General features: G+C 42.6%; 1 protein-coding gene across 1 annotated transcript in view; it reads right to left on the minus strand.

The window, feature by feature from the left end:
• EPHA6 (EPH receptor A6) overlaps positions 1-17,759 on the minus strand; it is an 850,663-nt gene that overhangs the window by 196,865 nt on the left and 636,039 nt on the right. The gene's annotated exons all lie outside the window — the stretch shown is intronic.

Genomic DNA, 17,759 nt, shown 5'->3' on the forward strand with positions numbered 1-17,759 from the left:
TCTGGTGGTTAAGGAGGGCAGTGGGTGGAATTTGCCAGTGGAGGGAAGGAGAGGAGGTCAACGGGCAGGTAGTTAGTTCTGTGCACTATTCCCGAAGGTGGGGAGGCAGTTTTGACAGAGAGAGATTAAAGAGGTACATGGGAACTGTGCAAACATTTTCTCCTGTGTTATTTGGTCCTGAAACTTCTGCTCCTGCCTGCCAAAGCTTATAAATTACAGTCAAAATAGCTGGGATAGCCAGCCCCTGGAGCTATCAGCTCATAAAAATAGCCAATAATTATGAAATTTAAAATTGAACCTGATTTTCAAACCTACACTGCATTGTCCTGTAATTATCCATATAGCTTGCGCGTACACTACCACATGCAGATGTCTAGACAGACTCTCCATCTAGCAATATGTAGATCAGTATGCATGCAAAGTGCACCGTTGCACACACAACTATAGTGTGAAAATCAGGCCCCATATTTAAAAGAACCCAATGCTCTACTATACTAGATAATTGTAATAATAATAGTAATAAGACAATAGTAAAAAAATGTGTTGTGTTCTTTCCAAACACAAGAAAATAAAACTCATGAAGTGGAATTGGTTTATAAGGGTTTTGGCAAAGCAATTATATTCAAATATTTTAAAAATATATTTAAAATCCTGAATGGTTTATGGCCTTGCTATATGAATAAACTGCTACTTCTTTTATATTCTGTCGCAGTTGTTAAGATCAGCTGTGGTTTCTTGAGTATAAGCTTTACAGGATGATCAGATGAAGGCCTATGGAATTCTCAGGCTCTTGCAATTTGCCAGGGTCCAAGTTTAGCAAAATTCAAGACACATGGACTGCACATTTATATAGTCAGCTTAACACTAAGCCCAATTCTGCATTCATTCTGTGGGCAAATCTTCCAGTATTGTATGGATAATAAGGACTATTTAACTGAGCCCCAAAGAAGCCAGAGACAAGACTCTTATTTAGCATGTGGGTGTTCCTTTGCAGCACAGGTTCTTCAGGCTGCTGAAGTATGTGTACAGCTTTAACTATAAGGTGCTCTGGTGAAAGGCATCTGTAGCAGAACATGATCCTTATCCTGCCTTTTTGCACTCCAGAAGCCAGCTCTGACTCTAATGGCTGTGTATGTACTGTATCATTTGAGTTCCTTCCACCAACATCTTTATACAACAGTACTGTTTACAATATCCCCTTTGCTTCAGTCCTCCCTTCAGGACCACAGGGAAGCAGTCTCCCTTCCCTGAGACCTCTGTGAGATTGGACTCAGCTAGCCCTGTCTCTCTCTCTTCACCTGGCACTTCCTTCCACTGCCTTTGTATCAGTCTTGAGCTGATGGGCTAATTGGCTCATTAGCTCATCCAGACCATCAGTCTGATTCACTAATTACCTATAATAATCCCAATCAGTTTTCTTCAGGGGAACTAATGGGTGTCAGAGTGATCCCAGTGCAGGCTCATCTGTTAACTCCCTCCCTTTATCCAGGCAACAAAAAATGTTGTTCTCAAGATTTGTCTGTTCTTATCACTTTCTCCAACAAACATTGGGTCTAAGCAAATCACCTGAAAATATTGCCTCTGCGAGTCTGAACCTATTATTATTATTATTATTAATATTAAACATTTATATTGCAGTAGTGCCTAGAGGCCAGTCCAAGGCCTCAGTGTATTAGATGCTCTATGAATGAGAGAAGGATTTGGCTCTGTTGTCTCTGTCTCTCTTGCTCTGTAATCCTGAGGGTCTTTATCTGCCCCTAATTCTATGTGACAGTTATCACCTTCCAGTACATTTCCATCTGTTATCTATTTGTTAGTTTCTATGAGATATGTAGTATTTTGAGAATTAAGAACAGGGACCCTATTGGGGCCCTCTGACAGTGGTAGAAATATAGTACTGGGTGTTTTAGCTGACTTCAATAAATGCAGGAAAGAGATCAACCTCAGCTTCATCAAGAAAACAAAATCTGGTTTTATGCAATTGTGCACTGCTCAGAAAGCACAACATGCAGCTCTCCCGGGGCCTCTGTTGATTCAAATGTTGGTACATCATCTGGGATGCTCTGAGGAGAAGCCTCAATACAATGTAGTCTCTTATTCAGTACTTTGTGACACCCAGAATACTGCACACAAACTGTCAAAAGCCTCATAAAAATGTTGTATCCAAGAGGGAACATTTGGACTTTAAATAATATTTCTGAGTGATTTAGCAACTAATAAATAGCATGAGCCATCTTTGCAACCATAATCAAAGCAAATAAAAACAATAGTAATTTATGTCCAATTTGCAATAAAAACAATGTATTAAATCTCTGGCATTAGGTTTCTGTCTCTATAATTTAATGGAAATATGGACAGGCAATAAATTACAATACTGCATTCAGTATCTATGGTCATAAACTGTTCACAGACAAGTTAGATACGTACCTCTTCGAATGAAAGATACACTGAAAGCTTTTATCAACTACTCACTAAAGAGTTAAGCTCCCAAACTGTAACCAGTGATAATGTGGGAATTACTTTAGACTTTGCATCATGTTCTATTCAATAGAGTCATATTTACTTGGAAAAAATCAACTTAATAAAAATGATGTGATACAAGTAACAATGCAAATAATGACAGGTTTCAGAGTAGCAACCAAGTTAGTCTGTATCCGCAAAAGGAAAAGGAGTACTTGTGGCACCTTAGAGACTAACAAATTTATTTGAGCATAAGCTTTTGTGAGCTACTGCTCACTTCATTGGATGCATTATCATCCCAGGCCTTCAGATCAAATGTTGAATACCATCTCTCAACTTTTGGGGTCCCTTCTAAACTGCTATAGAGGTTGTTAAGGCTAGAGACATTTTAAAGCCATAAAAAGAGAAGGAAATGTTAAATGAGTGCATATTGCCACCATTTGAAGTGGGGACTAGAGGACAAAGTGCAGCCCTTTCAAGATGAGTTTAACAGAAAAAAAGATACACAGGAGCAATGAATTCAGCAGGTACAGAAGGAGTATGATGGGGGTTCAGATAGACTAACCACCTGTGCCCAGACATCCTTCATACACACTTGCTGCTAAATCTGAAGCTTTCTTTCCTGATACTTTAAGTTCTGTATATTGGCAAAGGACAGAGTTGATGATGATAAAAATTGGTTCTGTAGCCCAAATAAGCATCATGCAGAATACTCAGAAGAGCAGAAGTCAGGCTTCCTGGATCATTTCTGTTTACTAGAACTGTTGTTTCTTGGCTTTTTGCGAGAATGAAGTGTAATATATCAGTTTAATAACATTAGTCCTCTAACCAGAACTATATCTTGCACATGCAGGGGGATGGACTCAATGACTAAATTTATCTTTTCTGTCTTTAACCAGTATGATTCTTAGCTGGGACTATATACTCTTAGAAAGTGATTATTTTGCTCCTCTTGTTCTCTTCTACCATGATGGCAGATACGCCAGAGTCCAATATATTAGGATTTTCTTCAACTAGCCACATCACTACAAAGGGTCTCTTCAAGCCTGACTCCTCCTGATTACCTTAATTTACTTGTCAGATAAAAATGTCAAATGACAGACAAGTATAACTGGAAAATGTGGGTTTGGTAAAAACTGACAGAGAAGTAGGCAAGGCCTGGAAAGTGATGGAAATGCTTTTTTTTACTTGAAGAAATCCTTGTGGAAATCAATAAAAGCACAGTGCAATGAGCAACACACACAAAAAAAGCCCACCTGGAAACACTGGCTATGGAATGGGAATACAGTAAAGCAAATGCAATTTACAGTTTTCTTACAAAATTCTTGAAAGCAGAGGTTAGATCAGGCCTTTTGCTGTCCTAGGCAAATTTTAGCATATGCACCTCCTTCTATCTGCTCTATTTCATCGCATTCTTTCACTTTTTCAAACTATTTTTTAAAGTTGACCTTTAAGTTTTAAGTAATAAAATCTTTAAGTTTTATCATGTCTCTGTTGTGTATTTTTCCACCCTTGCCACCTCTCTGCTTTTTTCTTCCGTCACCCTTTTTCTTTCCATCACCTTTGAATCTTGCTATCTCCTCCCTTCTTCTATTTCCCTTCAGATATATTTTTGATAATGTATTACTAAATTACTATATTCTTGATATTGTATTATTAAATTAAACATGAATTGTTTTACAGTGCCGTTTTAGAGGGGAAATTTGGTTTCATGGCGTACAATTCACTAAAATCAGTCCAAACTCTTCACCCTTGGGAGATGTCATTTCCTTGTAAGGCAGAATTTGGCAAAAGCAGAGGTTGTATTAGTTTGGCAAAACCCAAGTCAGCTAGTAATTTTGTAAACCCACAATGAGGGGTGCTTCAGATCTGGGTTCCATTTTTTTTAAACCTGAAGTTTGGATGTAGGGAGGTGGATAGATGTCTAATTCTATTTCAAATAGATGTGGGAAAGCTGGGGTTGGTTTTGCTTTGTCACACAATGGCACCTCTGGATGGCCTCCCCACTTAGTAATACTGTTAAGGTTCCCCCAGATCCTTGAATAAGTTCTGACATCTAAAATCTGAAATAAAAACATTTCTTCAGAATATTAGTCAATAGACGAGATCTGTCTATTTTAAGATTGTCACTGAATCATCAATTGTTATATACAGAAAGATTTCCCACCAGACCAGGAGCAGTTTTAAAGCATCAAAAGTGGCCTGTTGCAGGCTAAAACAAACCTGCCACATCAAGGAAAGAAAAAAATACACCTCTCTTTCCACTGGTAATAAGGCTGACATTATAAAACATTTTTCATTTTAAAAACAGCTTCTGTAGAAGGAGGTTACAACACAAAAATACCGCATGGTGGAACAGCTGTAAATTTTTCAATAGTTTACATGTTTCCTCTGGGCACAAAGGGCCTCTGAGGTGAATAGTAAAGGACATTCCTCCAGAAACAGGCATACTGTAACTCATTACATTTTTTTTTAAAAAAGTCTCCTGTAAAGCTCTAGTTCAAAAGTAATAAAAAGACATTAAAATATGCATACATTAGACCAAACAGATTGAATTGTGGGGTTTGAATCAGAAAAGTACATTTTAATATACCACGGACAGGCTTAGTGGTTTGTGTGGGGGAAAGCAACTCAGGTACATGGTGTTCTAGAGCCATACAAGCAAAAAACAAATAAGGGCTAGATTAAGACTCATGCAGCCACAACAGCAGGGTGTGTGTGTGGTACCCAGCCAAGCAGTTGCGGAAAACACTCTGCCTGTAGGCTGTCGATGCAGGCAGAATGCCTTGCGGGCATTAGGGGAAACATACTCAAAAGCAGCATCTACTATCCTCTCCATAAAGATACTGCACACAAAGCAATCAGTACTAGCATCTTAGCTATAATGGATGGGACTGGGGCCTGATCATGTTCCCACTCCACCCATGCATGCCCTTTTAAGGCATGGGGTTCTCCAGACCTTATTAGCTAACCCCACCCACTTTCACCCAGGGAGTACAAGCATCAGCATCAGGGAGTACAAGCATCAGTTCGATTTAACGTAGTTTCACCTATAACGTGGTAAGATTTTTTGGCTCCCGAGGACAGCGTTATATCGGGGTAGAGGTGTATTAGACTCCTTTCTTTACTCTCTACATGGAATATGTCAAGTCTAACCTCACTCTCATTTTTCTGCCTCTCCCCCCAATTCCTACAACCCAACTTTCTCTCTTTTGTTCCCATACATTTTATTGTTATCTACTGTTCAGGATCCTTATGTCCACTAAATGCGGTGTCAGATTAAGCAAGATTTGCTCTAAAGCTGGTACCAGTACATCTCTGTAATACATGTAGCTTTCCATATCTGCAGGTTAACCCACTGCCTTGTTCTTACTCATGCAGTGACTGCTGCCCTGCTAACAGGCTAGCCATCATGACTCCTGGGATCAGATTCATTGCAAGGATTTCTGAAACACTTTAAAAATCAAAGCAGAGGGCTGGTATAAAGCAAAGAACAAATTTAGGTATCCTCAAAATAGAGGACTAACTAATGAGAGGGAGGAGAGAAATGGCATAGAGAAGTGTGGGCAGATTTTTTAAGAAAAGGGTTGAGCAGGGAGGGGAGGAGAGAAAAAGGGTGTGAAGTAAATAACGAAGGAAGGGGATGACACTGGGAGTCTCAGCGTAGGCAAACAAAAAAGGAATGAAAGGATACATTATAAACTGTACTGTGTTCAATCAGCAAATCTGACAGTTGGGATTTTCAGGTACAGATTTTCCCAGCAATATTTTTGTTGTGCCCCCTTTCTGGCCAACACTCCTAGCCAGCTATTGATTATTGCTCATTCCAAATGGAAGTTCTATGCTCTACCACATTTCTGAGTACTCACACAATATGAATTCTACAGCCTCTTTGATTAATTAATTTTTTTATTACGCCTACAGGGTCAGACAGTCCTCTTTCTGCTTCATGCACCACCATTAATAATCATTCCAAAATTTCTAGCTGTTCCTTGTAATGATGTATCTAATTTTATCCCAAATAACTGAAGCAGCACAAATTGCATTTCAACCAGTAAACTGGAGCAAGCATGTAGTCTCCCACTGAAGGGAGGCTTAGTGCAATATTAAGGAAATGAAGGTTACTTGTAACTGGAGTTCTTTGAGATGACTCTACATACTCACGCTCAGGCATAATGCACCACCCTAGGCAGCCTAATGGTGGAGACTTCTCCAAAGTGTCCATTAAAGTGCACACATGCCTCCTCCTAGCCCTCTCTTCGGTGTGTCTGAACATTCTCAGGGTGAAGCTATATAAAGAAGTGCTGCGCTCTGTACTGCCTCAACTCCTTCCACTGCTTACCCAGAGAAACCAAGATAGGACTCCGAGAAATAGGGGAAGGTGGATGGGAAGTGTGAATATGCAGAATCATCTCAAAGAACTCTAAAATTGGACTGAAATACTCATCTTTTTTTGGCACCAGGACCCATCTGGAAAAAAAGCCTTGCCCCACCCCTTTATGAACTTCCTTTGTGCTCCCATCAAAAGCAATTTCTGAACTTCCAATAGAAGAACAACTTTTGTGAGATGTTCCCTGAAAATGGAAGGATAAGGGGAGTTAAAAAGAAGTAGTATTTTGAACCTTACGGCATAGATTTTTTCTATTATTTCTATGACCTGTTTGCGTGATGTAATAAGCCTCTCATAGCTGATAAAGTGGTCTAGCCTGTTTCCAAACAAGGGGTAGGAAGGAACTTTGCCAGTTGGTCCAAAACTTTTGACCCTTGTGCCAGATCTATGGCTATGTATTAAATGAAGAGGAGGATGAAGCAGATCTGCTTTGACTTTGGTCTGGACCTGAATGACTTCTTCTGTTGAGACTGCCAGAAAGAAGTTGTTTGCTGATGTTGTTGCTGAAGTTTCTGAGATAAAAAATATGAAGAAGGTTGAGCATAAAATGCACTCTGGTAATGAAAACAAGGAGTAGGAGGTCTCCTAGCAGTGGAGAACTAACCCAGAGAATGACCAGTAGATCTTGTCTCTTCTGACTTTTCCAAAAGCTCATCCATCCTGTTACTGAAAAAACCACCACCCTCAGAAGGGAGATCCTCCACCTTAAAGCTAGCGTCCACAGTCAATGATGAAGATCTTAACTATGCATGTCTTCTCAAAGTAACCACAGATGTTAAGGCTCTGGCCGAAGAATGAGAAGCATCAAAAGAAGCCCTGAAAGCATGTTTTGCCACATTTTGTCCCTCTGCCAAGACAGAATTGGCTAATTTCCTCTGATTGTCTGGTAACTCTTGCATAAATATAACCATTTTCTCCCACAGATGGAATTGACAGTCGGACATTACCACCTCGTAATTAGCTATGCTAATATCTAAAGATTAAGGAGGAAAAGCCTTCCTTCCAGGGGCATCCAATTTCTTCTTTTCTATTTGCTGGAGTTGACTGGTCTTGACCAAACTTAAATCTATTACTCGCTGCTGAAATCACTAAAGAATTTGGTGCAGGGTGAGTATAAAAATACAACACCCTCCTGTGGGATTTGATACAGTTTATCTGCTTTTTAAGAAATGGGCTGACAGGAAGCAAGAGTAACCTAAATGGCCTTAGCAGGTTGCAAGAGACCATTCAAAACAGATAAAGACATTCTATTCCTTGAAGGAGCACCAAGAATGTCAGATACTGGATGCAATACCGCTTCCACAGCAACTGAGGGTAAGTTCAAAGTAGATGCCAACTGATTCACCATACTCAACTCTTCTTTTTCTTCCTCAGACAATGTGTCAGGCACTGTTGTCTGGGGTGCAGACATACCTGATGGAATCTGATCAGAAAAATTCTCAGCAGCTGCATCCTTATTAGCTGGAACATCATTACTCCATCCACAAAGTGGATGACCCAAGAACTCATGTGGTGCAGCCCAATAAAACCATGCAGTCCAAGATTACCAGTCTCTCCCATAGTTAGTGTCCAGGAACATCTGCAAAAGAAGTGGTGGCACAAACTGACCAAAAGACTAAGGAAACCCAGCCTTGGGTGACATAAATCTGGAGAGCTGAAGTCTTTTGACTCTTTCATGATCCTCTTCTACCTGTGGATGCAACCCTGGATCTGCAATGGGTCTCACTGCACATAACTGCATGGAGGATGACTGATACGACAGGTGAGAAAGATCTTCCTGATAACCCTATAGAAGTCTTAAGAGGAGGACGAAGCAGAGGTAGTACTGTCCTATGTCTCTTTTCAGAAGTAGGGGATTTGACCTTGGAACTGATGAGGTCTTCCTCTTCCTGTCCCCCAAGAAACTCTCAATTTGGAGCTGAAGAATGATCAAGGGCCAAACAGTCAACATCTTCTACTACTGTAATAGTCCTCTTTGGATCTGATGTCGGTACAGGGCTTTGTAAAGACAATCTTACAGATTTAGGTATCACCAAATCCAGAGAGAAACTCAACTCAGTAATTCTGGATCATAAAGTAGAATGTGGAACTGACTTGGGTCTCAGACTTGGTACCACAGAAGATGGATCCAAATCGGATGGAACTGATAAATGTGATCCATGGGATCTGGCACTGCTGACTGTGGCTGTCTTCTCCTTTGTGTTCCTCTTTGGAATGGACACAATTGGAACCTAGGCATAGGGTCCTTATCTCCAGACTGAATAGATGGTGCCTCTGACACCCTGGCAGCTTTAACAGGAGGATATGATGAAATGGGAATGTATGCCAGAACCAGCGAAGGCACGGATCCCTGGGACTTCTCAGAAATCTTAGCCTTACTCGTTGATGCAATCAGAGACAATATGGGTCTTTTAGTCTTCAGATCCAAAGATCTCCTGGAACCCGAATAGTTAACAGGGAGATCTTCCTTAAATAGGACCACGTGCAGCCTATTACGCCTCTCCTCATGTGCTCTAGGTGTGAAAGTGTGATAGATGGAACACTCAGAAGGGGAGTGACCCTGCTGAATCACTTAAGGCACCTCAGATGGGCATCCAATACCAGGAAGACAGATAGGCAGAAAGTGCATCCCTTAAAGCCTGGCTTCTCCTTCATCTTCTTCTGATCTGTCACCCCACAGAAACAAATCTGCAAATTAACTTAGCTGACTATAACTACTAACACTATTTATACTAACACTAAAAATTTATGACAATAGACTATTCCAGACTAAAATAGGAAAAAAAAACCCAGATCCAAAAGACCAGAATGGTTCACTTCCATCTGACGCAAATGGTTGGAAGAAACTGAGCTGGTGCCCCCTTATATAACCTCAGTGCCCCTTTTGTAGCCTTGCCCTCAGACTGTTCATGAACACTGAGGGGAGGTATAGAAAGGGGGAGCACATGTGCTCTAACAGGCACTGCTGGGAGAAGGGGCTCCTGATAGACTATATCAGTTGGTGCCTTACCCATTAGTGGGAATATGCAGAGCCAACTCAAAGAACAATAACTTTACAAGGTAATTTTAAACCTTACTGTATACTCTTACTCTACAGAATAAGTCATCCGGTTTCATTTTAATCATGAGGTATTTTCCTTTGATATTTTAGCCTCTCTTTCCCCCAGATAGTGGTTAATTATATTATATTATTACCTTAGCATTAGCAAACACCCCAAAAACCCAAACCAGCATGTTTGACAAAGCTCGTATCCCTTTAACAGCTAATGGAGTAAAAAGGTTTGCTATATGTATCCATCTTGTTTCTGTTAGTCCAGCATTTAAAAAAATTATTATTTATTATCTCTCTTTTCTAAAATCCCTGTGAAATTGAATTGTGAAACCATGGAACATTTGAAACATTTATATAAAAGCTATAGCTTTCATTCCCACCCTGAGAGCAAAACTCCACATCCAAGTACATACTTCAATTGTGTTTATAACTATTACAAAACCAAAAACAACACAATCTATTCTATATTAAGGAAATATTTTTATGCTTGCTTTATTACTTAAATATATTTCTCCTAAAATGCTTTTATTAAATTTCATCCAATGAGTTTTCAAGCAATTTTCTCTCTTGCAATAAATTACTTTATTAGTATTCTACATGGCTTGTCCTCGTACAATTTTTCTTCACTGCCACTGAGGGAATATGTATGTATTATTTTATTATTATTTTAGCAGTAAATATTCATATTCTGATAGTACTGAAATGCCTCAGGACCCAAGTGCTTGATCCTGTACAAACACACAAAAGAAACAATCCTTGCCCTGAAGGAATTACCATCTAAAGCAGATGTGGATTCAATAAACAGGCAAATGAGTAAGGTGGAAAATTGGCAGAATTTGTTAGGTACGTGTATTTTAAGCTCTTTTGTTTACTTTTTTTGGTTTGTTTTAAACTGGGGTTAAAGGAAGGGAACTGGAAAAGAAAGAAGGGGAAGAGGAATAGTTACAGATTGTCAACTATCTATGATTAGCATGCTTAGTTTTGTATGCATCACAATAGAGACAAGTCAGGCAACAACTGCTACTAGAAGGAGCTAAATGTACTTGTCTTACAGTTAGGAAATACCATCTGCACTTAATTCTCTCTGACACCCCAAATCCCTCAGACTGCAGGAACAATTGAAGATGTGGGGAACACAACTCAAGCTTCAACTGACTGCAGTGCATCAGCCCTATTAGTGTCGAGATATTGATTTGTCATTTTACTTTTTCTTCCCTGGGTTTTGAACTCACTCTAATGAAAGGGCTAACGTCTGCTGCTATCAGTGTCTTCCTCATTTATCACAATCACATGTGATTACACTTTACACATACTGGGTGAGACTGAGTCCAGCCTTTATCCATCCTTCTTTTTTTACACCCACAATTATTTGCGGACATGACTTAGCCCTGGTCTACACTAGGAGTTTAGGTCGAATTTAGCAGCGTTAAATCAATGTAAACCTGCACCCATCCACACGATGAAGCCCTTTTTTTCGACTTAAAGGGCTCTTAAAATCGATTTCCTTACTCTACCCCTGACAAGGGGACTAGCGTTTAAATCGGCCTTGCCAGGTCAAATTTGGGGTACTGTGGATGCAATTAGATGGTATTGGCCTCTGGGAGCTAGCCCAGAGTGCTCTATTGTGACCACTCTGGACAGCACTCTCAACTCAGATGCACTGGCCAGGTAGACAGGAAAACAACCGCGAACTTTTGAATTTCAATTTCCTGTTTGCATGGTCACCTGCAGCTTGCCACGCTGGCCAGAGCTCATCAGCAGAGGTGACCATGCAGACCTCATCAGTAGAGGTGACCATGATGGAGTCCCAGAATCGCAAAAGAGCTCCAGCATGGACCGAACGGGAGGTACGGGATCTGATCGCTGTATAGGGAGAGGAATCCATGCTATCAGAATTCTGTTCCAGTTTTCAAAATACCAAAACATTTGTCAAAATCTCCCAGGGCATGAAGGACAGAGGCCATAACAGGGACCCGAAGCAATGCCACGTGAAACTGAAGGAGCTGAGGCAAGCCTACCAGAAAACCAGAGAGACAAACGGCCGCTCCAGGTCAGAGCACCAAACATGCTGCTTCTATGATGAGCTGCATGCCATTTTAGGGGGTTCAGCCACCACTACCCCAGCCATGTTGTTTGACTCCTTCAATGGAGATGGAGGCAACACAGAAGGAGGTTTTGGGGACAAGAAAGATGAGGATGATGAAGCTGCAGATAGCTCACAGCAAGCAAGCGGAGAAACCGGTTTTCCTGACAGCCAGGAACAGTTTCTCACCCTGGACCTGGAGCCAGTACCCCCCGAACCCACCCAAGGCTGCCTCCTGGACCCGCCAGGAGGAGAAGGGACTTCTGGTGAGTGTACCTTTTAAAATACTACACATGGTTTAAAAGCAAGCATGTTTAATGATTAATTTGCCCTGGCATTTGCAGCTCTTCTGGATGTACTCCCAAAGCCTTTGCAAAAGGTTTCTGGGGAGGGCAGCCTTATTCCGTCCACCACAGTAGGACACTTTACCACACCAGGCCAGTAGCACATACTTGGGAATCATTGTAGAACAAAACATTGCAGTGTATGTTTACTGGCATTCAAACAACATCCGTTCTTTACCCCTGTGGTATCCTCAGGAGAGTGATATCATTCATGGTCACCTGGTTGAAATAGGGTGCTTTTCTTCAGGGGACACTCAGAGGTGCCCGTTCCTGCTGGGCTGTTTGCCTGTGGCTGAACAGAAATGTTCTCTGCTGTTAGCCATGGGGAGGGGTGAGGGGCTAACCACGTAGTGGGGGGAGGCAAAATGCAACCTTGGAACGAAAGCACATGTGCTGTGTATGTAATGTTAACAGCAACGTTTACCGTGAAAGAGTGTAGCCATTCTTCTATAAAATGTGTCTTTTTAAATACCACTGTCTCTTTTTTTTTCTCCACTGCATGTGTTTCAAGGATCACAGGATCTTCTCCTTCCCAGAGGCTAGTGAAGGTTAGAAGGCGAAAAAAACACACTCGTGATAAAATGTTCATGCTGTCCTCCCACACTGACAGAGCACAGACGAATGTGTGGAGGCAGACAATGTCAGAGTGCAGGAAAGCACAAAATGACCGGGAGAAGAGGTGGCGGGCTGAAGAGAGTAAGTGGCGGGCCGAAGAGAGGGCTGAAGCTGAAAGGTGGCAGCAGCGTGATGAGAGGAGGCAGGATTCAATGCTGAGGCTGCTGGAGGATCAAACCAATATGCTCCAGCGTATGGCTGAGCTGCAGGAAAGGCAGCAGGAGCACAGACTGCCGCTACAGCCCCTGTGTAACCAACTGCCCTCCTCCCCAAGTTCCATAACCTCCTCACCCAGATGCCCAAGAACGCGGTGGGGGGGCCTCCGGCCATCCGGCCACTCCACCAGAGAGGATTGCCCAAGCAACAGAAGGCTGGCATTTAAAAGTTTAAAACTTTAAAACTTATTGAAGTGCTGTGTGGCCTTGTCCTTCCCTCCTCCACCACCCCTCCTGGTGCTTCTCTCCTCCACCACCCCTCCTGGGCTACCTTGATAGTTATCCCCCTATTTGTGTGATGAATGAATAAAGAACACATGAATGTGAAGCAACAATGACTTTATTGCCTCTGCAAGCAGTGATCGAAGGGAGGAGGGGAGGGTGGTTAGCTTTCAGGGAAGTAGAGTGAACCAAGGGGCGGGGGGTTTCATCAAGGAGAAACAAACAGAACTTTCACACCATAGCCTGGCCAGTCATGAAACTGGTTTTCAAAGCTTCTCTGATGCGCACCGCACCCTCCTGCGCTCTTCTAACCGCCCTGGTGTCTGGCTGTGTGAAACCAGCAGCCAGGCGATTTCCCACCCCACCATAAACGTCTCCCTCTTACTCTCACAGATATTGTGGAGCGCACAGCAAGCAGTAATAACAGTGGGAATATTAGTTTCGCTGAGGTCTAACTTAGTCAGTAAACTGCGCCAGCGCGCTTTTAAACATCCAAGTGCACATTCTACCACCATTCTGCACTTGCTCAGCCTGCAGTTGAACAGCTCCTGACTACTGTCCAGGCTGCCTGTGTATGGCTTCATGAACCTTGGCTTTAAGGGGTAGGCTGGGTCCCCAAGGATAACTATAGGCATTTCAACATCCCCAACAGTTATTTTCTGGTCTGGGAATAAAGTTCCTTCTTGCAGCTTTTGAAACAGACCAGAGTTCCTGAAGATGCGAGCGTCATGTACCTTTCCCGGCCATCTCATGTTGATGTTGGTGAAACGCCCCTTGTGATCCACCAGTGCTTGCAGCACTATTGAAAAGTACCCCTTGCGGTTTATGTACTCACCGGCTTGGTGCTCCGGTGCCAAGATAGGGATATGGGTTCCGTCTATGGCCCCACCACAGTTAGGGAATCCCATTGCAGCAAATCCATCCACTATGACCTGCACACTTCCCAGGGTCACTACCCTTGATATCAGCAGATCCTTGATTGTGTTGGCTACTTGCATCACAGCAGCCCCCACAGTAGATTTGCTCACTCCAAATTGATTCCCGACTGACTGGTAGCTGTCTGGCGTTGCAAGCTTCCACAGGGTTATTGCCACTCGCTTCTCAACTGTGAAGGCTGCTCTCATCTTGGTAGTCTTGCGCCTCAGGGCAGGGGAAAGCAAGTCACAAAGTTCCATGAAAGTGCCCTTACACATGCGAAAGTTTCGCAACCACTGGGAATCATCCCAGACCTGCAACACTATGCGGTCCCACCAGTCTGTGCTTGTTTCCCGAGCCCAGAATCAGCGTTCCACAGCATGAACCTGCCCCATTAGCACCATGATGCCCACATTGCCAGGGCCCGTGCTTTGAGAGAAGTCTGTGTCCATATCCTCATCACTCACGTCAACGCGCTGACGTCGCCTACTCGCCTGGTATCGCTTTACCAGGTTCTGGTGCTGCATATACTGCTGGATAATGCACGTGGTGTTTAATGTGCTCCTAATTGCCAAAGTGAGCTGAGCGGGCTCCATGCTTGCCATGGTATGGCGTCTGCACAGAAAAAAGGCACGGAACGATTGTCTGCCGTTGCCCTGACGGAAGGAGGGACGACTGACGACATGGCTTGCAAGGTTGGCTTACAGGGAATTAAAATCAACAAAGGGGGTGGCTTTGCGAGAAACTGAATGGCCCCCTCAAGGATAGAACTCAAAACCTCAAGGATAGAACTCAAAACTGGGTTTAGCAGGCTGTTGATTTCACAGAGGGAGGGACGGAGAAGAAAATGAATACAAAACAGATCTGGTCTATTTCTTGTTTTGAGCCACTTCATCTATCTTTATACATCTTGCTGGCAGCAGACTGTGCAGTACGACCGCTAGCCATCATCATCTCCTGGGTGCTTAGCAGAAGACGGTGCAGTATGACGACTAGCCATCATCTTCTGCTAGCTGGAGGTTAAAAGACAGTGCACTGAAGGTAGGACTCAATTGCCACGAGACAAAACAAGGGAAATGACCTGGCTGAGTCACTCCCATGTTTGCCCAGGCACCCGATTAAAAGAGCACGCAGGACTACGTCGATGACGGCTACCAGTCATACTGCACTGTCTGCTGCCAAAAGGTAATAAACTGCTGCTGTGTAGCAATGCAGTACCATGTTTGCCAGCACCCAGGAGACATAGAGTAATGGTTAGCTGAGTGGTGGTATGGCATCTGCACAGGTAACTCAAGAAAAAAGGCGCAAAACTATTGTCTGCCCTTGCTTTCACGGAGGGAGGGAGGGAACGGGGGCCTGACGATATATACACAGAACCACCCGCAACAATGTTTTAGCCCCATCAGGCACTGGGATTTCTACCCAGAATTCAAATGGGCGGCGGAGACTGCGGGAACTGTGGAATACCCACCCACAGTGCAACGCTCCGGAAGTCGATGGTTGCCTCGGTACTGTGGACACACTCCGCCGACTACATGCACTTAGATCATTTGTGTGGGGACACACACAATCAATTGTATAAAAACGCTTTGTACAAAACCGACTTCTATAAATTCGACCTAATTTCATAGTGTAGACATACCCTTAGATCATCATGAGATACTTAATCTGCTAACTAAATTAAAATGTGGTTGCAAATACTTTGGTCATAAAATTGCATCTCTCTGTGTTCCTTCTGTAATGTAATGAATCCTGTGACAAGATGGCCGATGTTAGTCTGGTGGGTCCTGCACTTTTCTTGGTGGGGAGCTAAGATGCAACCCCTTGCCCCTGTTCTTGGGGCATCGATGGCCCCGCTAGTGGCCCAGGAAGGTGGTAAAGGAGGGAAGCGGGCAAGGGGTCTGGGTTTGCTCTTCACTCTGAGCCCCAGCCCCTCTCAATCCCTGTGGGTTCTTACCCTCTTCCCCCTTGGGTAGGGTAGTCCTTAGATGCTGGGGAAGGGTCCCACTTACCTCAGTTCTCTGATTTTCAAAGTGTCACAGCACACCTCCAAACTCCAGTCCTCTCTCCTTCCTCCTCCTCTGTCTGCCTGAAGCAGGGGGGTTTATTAGGTTCCTAACAGGGCCTTAATTGACTGCAGGTGCTCCAATTAACCTGCAGCCACCTTCCCTAGGCTACAGGGAACCACGCCTTAATTAGCCTTGAGCTTATATATTTCCCCTCTAGCACTCTCCCACTGCTCCCTGACCCTCCTGTATCACAATCCCCAAACTATGTTTTCATGTATGAAGCACTAATCATTTCAAGCTAACTTGTGACAGTCTGGCAATATGTTGAACACCTACTTAAGGTTTGTCCATGCCTAGACACATCCAGTATTCAAAAAGCAGTTCTCATGGAGGATCACATCATTAGTATTAGGTCTATGGAATACACCACCGGAACTCTGATTCACTGATCTATTCTTGAGGTCTTTCAGGGAGACTTCGGAGAAACATAGTGATTTTAGTTTGCTCTGGATTCAGGAAAACCTTTTCATTTTAGTTCATGTAGATTCACACACCATTACATTTTGCTTCGAGTTAAGCATCTGAACAAATCAAATAATTCCTAATCTAACTCAGCTGAAACAGTCACATGCTAATTACAGGTCAAAACAACTGAGTTCCCAATGATTTCAATTGAAACCATTAATGAGCCCAGATTGACTCAAAACTCAGCCCAGATTTACCAAAATGTTAGCAAGGTGGGCCTGAATTTTTGGTCTGCAGTAAAATGTGAGAGAGCTATAAAATATGGATATTAAATAATATTATTAGTCACAATACTTAAAATAATGTATGCATGCCAATGATGCCTTTGCTGCAGCAAGCAAAACACCCGAAATAACAAAGGTGTTTTCTATACTTCACATAATATACATTTTCAGAATGAGAAAATTACTAATCACAACCTCTTGGTGCATACGTGACAAAGGAACTTCCTTCCTTTTTGTGATCTGCTTTACACTTGGTCCTTTATCTCGAGCAGCTGGGGCTCATGGTTTTAGATACAGAGGTGCAGACTCAACCCCCACAGACAGCCTGCCCAGGAGCATCATCACAGGTGGTGGCCCTTATGGCGGTTTGAACTGCTGTAGACCTCAGACATTTGGGATGAGGTTGTCTGGTCAGAGTGATTGTATATACCAAAACCACACTTGTAATGACACCGTCATCTGGATCTGAATGCATGAGCCTATACTGTTTCAGCTAAAGGGCCAAGGATAAACTTTTCAAAAGCATATAAATGACTTAGGAGCCTGAGTCACATTTTTCAAAAATAACTTAGGCACTTTGGTTATTCATATAGCTTTATTCCTATTTTTCAGTGGTCAAACTAAAAAAGTAAAATATATATTTTGGGTCAAACAAAACATGTTTCATTTTCAAAATTTTGATTTTTTTACCTTTTTGAAAAAATA

Source organism: Lepidochelys olivacea, assembly GCF_965140295.1.
Source record: "Lepidochelys olivacea isolate rLepOli2 genome assembly, chromosome: 1".
In the NCBI taxonomy this organism is placed as follows: Eukaryota; Metazoa; Chordata; order Testudines; family Cheloniidae; genus Lepidochelys; species Lepidochelys olivacea.